Genomic DNA, 9,147 nt, shown 5'->3' with positions numbered 1-9,147 from the left:
GCTTGCTCAAGCTCAACTAGGACAACTGCCTTTGTACCAAAGGCAAGTGAGAATGGGGTTTCTCCTGTTGATGTTTGATACGAAGTGCGGTATGAACAAAAAACTTGGGTACAAATTCTGGCCAACAACCTTTAGCCTTGTCCAAGCTGGTTTTCAAAGTTTGCTTGATTATTTTGTTGATGGCTTCAACTTGTCCATTAGACTGGGGATGAGTTGGGGAGGCAAAACATAAGTTGATGTTGAACTTAGAGCAAAACATTCTAAACTTATTGTTGTCGAACTGTCGCCCGTTGTCAATGACTATCGTATTGGGAATGTCGAATCTGCAAAGGATGTTCTTCCATATGAAGTCTTCTATTTTTGTCTTAGTAATGGTTGCCAAGGGTTCTACTTCGGCCCACTTTGTGAAGTAGTCAACTGCAACGATTGCATAGCGAACCTTAACCTTCTTTGCAGGCATTGGGCCGATCAAATCAAGTCCTCATTGGGCAAAGGGCTAAGGGCTGATCATAGGAGTGAGCGGCTTGGGAGGGGAGTGAGGAATAGTTGCGTAGTGTTGACACTTATCACATGAGCGGGATATTTTGATGGCATCTTGGTGGAGTGTTGGCCAATAATATCTTTGGCGAAAAGCCTTGTGTGCAGACTCCTTCATGTATTTCCCTAAGGACAATTTCTGCCTGGGTTGGTCTTTATGACTTGGTCATGTATAGAAAGGGTTTCCTTGGGCACAGGCAGGTGCTGTTGCTTGACCAAAGTGTTGTAACATGATCGTGCACTAAGTTGATCTCCTCTGATGTAACCATTGCCATAGGGGGTTGGAAATTTCATCAACAACATATGTGTGGATACCATGGCCTTGAGATCATTGATACCTGTGCGTCTGAAGATGACATTGTATGTCGTTGGGTAATCAACCACCAGGAAGTTAGTGGTAATGGTAGCTATGTAAGGGCCTGTACCAATGGTGAAAGGTAAGTGTATGCTCCCCAAAGGTTGCACGATATCACCGGAGAAGCTTATTAGAGGGGAAATCGAGCGATCGAGCAAGTGTTCAGCTACATTAAGTGCCTTGAAAGCTTCAGCGAACATGATATTGACCGAAGCCCCCGTCTCTACCAGGATTCGTCGTACTTCAAAGTTATGTGAGCTTCCACGATCAGTGGGTCATTATGAGGATAGATGATACCTGTTTCTTCCTCAGGGTAGAAACATATTGGATCCCAGTTAGGCTTTTGATGCTTACCTCCCCTGATGTCTTCCATGTGAAACACTTGGTGGCCAGACTTTAAAACTCGTTCGCTATTTTTCATGGCCCTGTTGGAAGATTAGATATGGTGTGCCACCACTTATGGAATATATCACATTCACTTGGCGTTGGTTACGGTTACCCCTTGGAGGGTGAAGGAGGAATTGATCAATTTTTCTTTCACGTGCCAAAGCTTCAATATGATCACGAAGGGTGATACACTTCTCGCCGTCATGGTTGTTATGCTCGTGGTAGCAGCAAAACGTGCCCCTGTTCTTCGTGGGCATGTAATCCAGGTGCCTTGGCTTTGGGTTCGGTATCAGGTGTGCTATGCTGGGGTAAATGGCCACGCATGTGGCGTTCAAAGGTGTGTATGCCTCATACCTTAGGGTAGGGGCTGTCCTGACACGTGCTTGACTTACTGTGTTGACTACCTGATGTCGAGGATTATCATGGAGATACCCTTGGCTATCGCGGTAGTGTCCCTTACTCCTTTTACTAAAATGAGACTGGTGAGGATGAAAACCTTTCCTTTTGCCCTAAGATTGATATGTCTGTTGACCTGGCAAAGTAATAAGTAAGGCAAGGGGAGGCACTGCTGCCGTTTGGAAGGTCAAGGTCTTCTCATTTGGTTGGATTTGGCTTCCACTCCCTACTTGCTGATAATGGGTGGTTGTGGGGGGTTTCCCTTAATATGTCATTGCCTCGGCGGAGGCATGGTTGTAAGCCTGTGCCATCACCTCAGAGTAAGTCTTCCAAGTGTTGGCATTGATCATGTACTTGAAGAAACAATTACGTAGGCTTGCTGTGAAGGCCTTGAGAGTGGTCTTGTCATCTGCCTCAGTGCAGCGAAAATACTCATGGTTGAAACGACTGGCATACTCTCGTAGTGACTCGTCTGGCTTCTGGCGAATAGTGTACAAGTCATCTGCAGAATGCTAGCGATAGGTCTGGAAGATGTGTTGAGAGACAAACAGTTTCCTCAGTTCCTCAAATGAGTCTACTATCTCAGGTGGAAGACGACAATACCAGTTTAGGGCTCCGCCAGAAAGGGTGGAGAGGAAGAGAAGACATCGCTATTCGTCGGTGTGCATCCGAATATGCCATGGTGGACTCAAAGAGGTTAAAGTGTTCAATTGGGTCTTCCCTTCCAGTATAGAGTTGTAAACCAAGCTTTTGTTTTGTCTTTACTTAAAGGGGGGTGTCGAGGATCCTCCTTGTGAAAGGGCTAGGCCTGGGTTGGTTCCAGTCAGGTATCTCGGCTTGACGTTCGGCCTTCAACTTGTTTACTTCCTCAAGGAGCCGTAGGACAAGAGGGTCTTGAGTGGAGTCATGTAGCACTGGGATTTTCTTTCGTAAGTCTCCATCGCCTCTTGGAAGTAGGAAAGTTTGAGCAAGGGCGTGTGATTTTTCCTTGGACTCGCCGTACTGACTTCTTGGGCGAGTCTGTCGGAATACCTCAGAGTCCCCTATACCTTCATGTTCCTCTGGGACTTATCGTTCCTTCCCTAGATTGGCAGCTGGCCTGGGTCGTGGGAGGGGACCGAGTCTTTTAGAAACCCTTGGGTCATTGATTTTCGAGCATATGTGGAGGGGATTCTCTCGATGTTGCTTTAGAAGTCTCGGCAGTCACGATAAACGGCTTTGGATCCTTTCAACCCTTCTGCAATGAGGTGTCTTCCTCCACTTCTCCTGCTTCGGGTTGAAGCAGCTGGGTTGAGAGAAGTCTCACATTGATCAATGTTTTGATGATTAGCTCGTTCCTCATCAAGGATACCCATGTCGAAGGAAGGTGACGCCCTCCGTGATGGTTGATATCCATAAGGGCAACAAGCTCGTATGTTTGAGTACGCCTAGTTTCGTGGAGCGTCTCAAAGAGCTTCTTGTTGTTCTGAGCTACTAGCTTATCGACTTTACCTTGAAGAGCAACCATTTTTCCTTTTTTCTTTCATTTCTTCACACTAGGTGCAAGAGGGGTGTCATTCTGTGTGTTGTGGCTTCCTTCGCTCCCCATGTTGGAGAGGGATGCCTGGTCAAAAGAGAGTGTACGAATGGTGGAAACTAGCTTGACAAAGCTGAAGAGAGTGGGAGTAAGTGTCATTCCCACAAACGGCGCCAAATGTTGATGCACAAAATCAGCGAGGACTTTGGTACAACAGAAAATGTTAAGTTTGTGACCTTCGCTAGATTGCTCCGGTCACTAGTGTGGATAAGTATGTAAATGGATAGAGATAGGGAAGCAAACACAAGATGTACGTGGTTCACCCAGATTGGCTGCGTCCACGGAGTGGAGGAGTTCTCATTAATTGTGAAGGGTTTACACAAGTACATAGGTTCAAGCTCTCATTTTGTGAGTACTAGTGAATGATTTAGTACAAATAACATTAGGAAATATTGTGAGAGAATGATCTCTATTTATAGAAGAAAGTTTCTAGTTTCATTTTGACATTGACACGTGTCATGTTATGATTGGCTTCTGATGTTGACACGTGTCACGCTATGATTGGCTTCTGATGTCGACACGTGTCGTGCTATGATTGGCCTCCTAGTTGGAGGGAAACTCTTCTGGGTCCTTGACGGTATAACGTTGACCAGTGCTCAGTAGTTTCGGGATTGGTCAAGTATGGTACAAACAGAGTTCTTCGAAAGACCTACTCCCAATCTTCCTCCCTAGCTTCAACTTCCTAGCAATCACATGCTCCATGATGCAATAATGTCCAATACGATTCGACGCATATGCTCAAACTGGCTTTATTTCACAGCAATTTGTGCAAAATTCTGCCTTCCCAATCAAATCCAGCTACACGACATGCTCAACCGGCGAAAATATGTATATCCCCTTCTGATTCATCCACTCTAAAATCTGCAACCTAAAACACATTATTACAAAAGCAGAGGAATTTCCAATTATTTATGATACAAACAAACACATAAACTAACAAAAATCCTAATTCCCTCTTTCACTCACTTTCTTTTACTAAAATTTAATTACTTTGATTATTCTTTCAATTTTCTTTCATTTTCTTAGCAACCAAATAGGGGATAACACAAATTGCAAGGTAAGAAAGAAAGATGGAAACCTGGAAGGCTTGGGAGAAGCATTTCCGCTTTCGGAGGTCGTGAATGATGCGTTGAAGCTCGGTGACTCGGACTTTGTTGCCATTGTAGACCAAGTCGTTGAGCTCTGGAACCACATTTAAGCTAGGGTTTCTGAGCGGGCTGATTTTGTTGTAGAGGGTCAGCTACTTGGTCCTGCTCGTGTAGTAGGTCCTGCTATTATACTGGGAATGATTATAATAGAACATATTAAATAAACACACAATCAAGAAATCCAAAGGTAGTTTGGATAGGAAGGAAAAACAAAACAACAGTAATCTATCATCCTTTTCGACCACGAAATTTTTCAGAGCTTCAATTAACTTTATAGTCATAATTCATTTTGTTAAATATTTTCGTCCTGGAAAGAAAAAATTAAAAAGATTAACATTCCCAAAACATGAATAAGCAGATTCAAAGATTAATCTTCACATGAAACACTTCCAGTAGGAAGAACAACAAACACATTCATTTCAAAACATAAATAAGCAGATTCAAAGATTCAACTTTTGTACAGAAATGAGCCAAAAGCACATGCCGCTTTAATGTATGAGCCAAAAGAACTTTCAGCTTTAGCAGCCCATACCCGACACCCCAAATTTGAGATATATTTGAGACTCAAAAGTGTTTACAGAGAAATGTCAAACAATGCAGATCTCTAACCTGATCCTTGTGTGCATCTCACCGTCATTCTCGCTAAAACTTCTGCATCAAAAGCATCAACAACCTCTTCAATTCTGAAATAGCTACACTGGGAACATCTTTTGAATCTCTTCCCTCTTGACGTTATTGTAAAACCATCGCCAAATCAACATTCACAAGCACACCAAAAGCTGCCTAACAAAAGAAAAAGAAAAAACAAATTTCACAAATCACCTAAATGAAATTCAGCGCAAAATTCCAAAAAAATTTGAAAATGAAAGCAGGAAAGAGTGAAAGTAGTGTCCCGGGCCGATGTCCGATTCATTATGGAGCTGGAGCATATTTGGGAATATGTCTCGGTCGGCAGAGTCGAGACTGGTTTTTCAGCTCCTCCAAAGGGCCTAAGGATTGTGCTCCACCGACTCCTTCGAATTGGACCAGACCAGTAGCAGCAAAAGGCTCAACAACATGTGGCTTTGCCATTGAAAAAAGAATGAAGAAGAAGACGACAACTGAAGTGAAAAGAAGGAAAAGAATCAATATTTGAATAAATTCAATATGCTGCAACAAGAGTTTTTGGATCCATTTATATATTAGATTTCCCTTGAAAACAGGACATATGGGAAAACAAATGATACCCAAATCTCAACATTAGTGTAGTAGATGAGTGAATAATATATGACAAAAAAATTCAATGGTGCATACTAAAAATGAGTGAATAAAGTAAGACAGAGTACATGAGTGACTTTGAAATCAATGAATTAAATTCCAAAAGTGAGTGACAAAGAATAATTAAGGCAGAAGCTTAACTACCCTATCAATCTTAAATTCAATGTCTGTTCACTGCATATGCCTTCACTTATATATTAAATTTTGTTCAAATTCAATGTATGTTCATTGCATGCTAATCTGTGTTTCGGCATACTTCTTACGGGGATTTGGTCACAAAATTAGAAGATATATGAGAGAAGAAAAGGTGCTTCACATTCGGAACGTGAATAAAATATAGATCTTTGCGAAAGCAGATAGTACTTACTTCCTCATATGAACTACCAAAGAAATTGGAAAAACCAAATATTGTCTTTACATTCCAATTTTAAGGAACTTAATTCCGTCACTATAGTAGAGATGGATGAATGTTTTGTTTGACAAAACATTGTTCTTTATTAATTAATGATTGGATTATTGTAATCTAATTGATTGTCTCTATAGTAGAGATGATATGGTAGTGTTAACTGTTTAGAACATAATGATGCTTAAAACCCAAAAGGTTGCAAGGTAGTGACTAATCCCAACTGAGTTGTGATACCTCTAAAACATAAATTACGAGTTGGTCATAGATGGATGCTTTGGATCGTTAGATCCGGATCCAATACCTTCTTGTTAAAATTGTATAGAGGCGAAATGTTTGAATCTTTATTCTTTTGGAAAGAATAAAGAATCACATAGTTGTTGAGGTTAATTCACTTAGATGTTAGTGGCACTTGTCCACAACATAATACTACTCATGTTGTATGACATTCACTGAAGATCACCCTCGGTTGGACTATAGTTTATTTTAAATAAACACAAGTCCGAATACTTTGCAAAAGGTTTCAAAGAATTCAAGAAATGTAAGTTGATGAGTAAGACGTCTAAAGTATTTACATCCTTAGATTTGATCCAAGGAATGGTAACACTTTAGAATAGTTTTATTGAAAGATATCAAGGAGAATAGTATCATAAGATAATGAATTTCTCCATTAGGAGAAGAACGAACTCGAATAAGATTTAGTTCGTTGGATGGTATCTATTACCCATATATATGATATATATACTTCTAAAACAATATGATTGTCAATTAGAAGATCTTCCAAAAGTTTCATAACTCCATAAGATGTAGTTGGAAAGAAAGACAAATCTTAAGCATGTTAAGATTTGGGGTTGTGTGCTAATAAGCAATATTTGTTTGATAACAATCTTGTGGGATATCCTTAAATTAACTTTTGGATATCACTTCTATAAACCAACTAACAAATGTTGTTTTGTTGGGTAGTTCATTGTAATCTTACAATGTGATTTGCCTAAGAGCAAATGAACGAGAGATAGAACTCAAAGAATGGGTTCTTTGAGAGACAAGATAATAATCAACAAATATAACAACCTAGTTCCTATACCAAAAGCTCCAAGGTAGTCAAGAAGGATTTATAAACCGTCTCAGTTGAATGGTTTGAACTTTATGACTATGTCATAGAGTTGCACCTCTTAATTCGAAAGAAATAAGAATGAAAATCCTTATGACTACATTGAGTGTATATACGATATATACTCAAGGAAATGGTAAAGTACCATTTGACCCGAAATAATGAAACCTTCATAAGCTAATTGGTAGCTTAAGGTAAACACAATCAAAAGAATGGTTGACTTTGAAGAAACCATCTTTGACGTAGTCTTGGTTTCAATTAATTCGAAGATAGCTAGCTACAACTAAATGGTGATTCAATGTTTGAACATAATATGGGTTTCCGAAACCATTATTAAGATAGTCTTAATAATATATGTCTAAAACTATGAATCACAAGACAGGTAATTTGTAGAGATCCATCCATCATGAATCTAAGCAAGCTAGTGGGAGCTATGAGCATTTTATGAGAAAAGGATTAAATCGTTTGATTTCTCATAAAGATGTAAATGAATCTTTTGTTTACTAGGTTTACAAAAGATTAGTGGGAGTTAATCATGTTCCTAAAATTTAACATATATATGATATATTAATTTTGGAAATGAAAAGAATTCTTCTTCGTTAAAGTTATGACTTTAAAACATTATATGAAGATAGAATGTATATGGGAGATATAGTCTATATACATGGGATGGAAATCTATAATGATATATTTCATGATATAATTGGATTATATCAATCCCTAATAATAGACAATAGATGCTAGGAAGTTTCTCAAATGATGATAAACTTCAATTAGAAGGACAACTCTAGTGAGACTAAGAAGTTGCTCTTCTCAAAGAGAACGTACTCTTTGACTCCCAAAGAAATAATGCGTAAATGGAATCCTTTATGCATACGCATAAAGGTGATTTATGTATTTCATATTGTATGAAAAACATTGATATGAGTTGTACCTAGAACGGTACAAGACGATATCAGTGCAAGCCCAGGATCAGAACCATGGCAACTGTCAAGTAAGTCCTTAAGTATTTAAGAAATACTAAAGGATATAATCCTCAAAGAATGAGGACGAATTAGAGTAATGTAAAGGAAGCGTAAATGTATTAGATTATGAATCTAATCCATCATTGGATGTTTCTTCATTATGAATGAAGAGATAATCAGATATCTCTTTATTATGACTAAAGAGATATTTGGATGGAAACATTAAAAGTAATGACTTTAGTATGTTCCATTATGAATGCAAAATATATTGCCATATAGAAGCTTACAACAATGTTGTTTGGATGGGAAAGTTCATTTATGAGCTCTCTATTCGGTTCCAACCAGAAAGTGTATTTAGTGTACAGACACTATGACACTAATTGGGCGATAGCTTAAGCCAGGGAATCAAGGTCTCATCAAGATCCGAACTCATATGAGAGACTGAACCACATGATTGAGAATCATGTATAATGGTGACGTCGTTATTCTTAAGGTTGTTTCTATGGATAACATATAGATATCCATTGTCTAGGTCTACTACTCAGCCATTTATGAAATGACTACAGAAGAGGTATCATCACAGATGACCAAGCTGATTGGCTCTAGTGCAAGTGGGAGATTGTTGGAAATGTGCCTTAAAACCAATCATATGATGATACTTTACCGACATTTCACAAAGTTAAACTAATGTAGTTTAAATATAAAGGGCAAAGATTATTGTTTGAGCCGTCTCATATAAATGTTATATGCTTAAACGATAAGTCCAAGGAATATGTGATTGGGAGAATGCAATCTAAAGAAGTTAGATTCATGAGACCATTCTTTCGTACACACATCCTAAACGTTCCTGATCATAGGATTACCAATTGGGCATTGACAGTCCGTTAAGACCAGTACGTGCTGTGTCTTCTCTCAGGGAGAGTGACTAGTCTCAAGTCATTGGTGTGTGTGACATCAAGACAAGTACATAGGTGCTCAATAGAGAATGAGTTCACTGAACACGATCAATGAA

General features: G+C 39.1%; 1 long non-coding RNA gene across 1 annotated transcript; it reads right to left on the bottom strand.

Moving 5' to 3' along the window:
- Positions 1–3,976: 3,976 nt before the first annotated feature.
- Positions 3,977–5,479, bottom strand: LOC126626666 (uncharacterized). The gene is made up of 3 exons (XR_007624762.1): positions 5,009–5,479; positions 4,330–4,522; positions 3,977–4,119 (listed from the first exon to the last, which is right to left on the bottom strand). It is a non-coding gene; the product is annotated as an uncharacterized LOC126626666 (long non-coding RNA).
- Positions 5,480–9,147: the final 3,668 nt, after the last annotated feature.

The sequence above is a fragment of the Malus sylvestris genome, chromosome 6 (assembly GCF_916048215.2).
Source record: "Malus sylvestris chromosome 6, drMalSylv7.2, whole genome shotgun sequence".
Classification (NCBI taxonomy): domain Eukaryota; kingdom Viridiplantae; phylum Streptophyta; class Magnoliopsida; order Rosales; family Rosaceae; genus Malus; species Malus sylvestris.
Note: the sequence above shows the minus strand (reverse complement) of the source record. Positions and strands in the feature narration are given on the sequence as shown.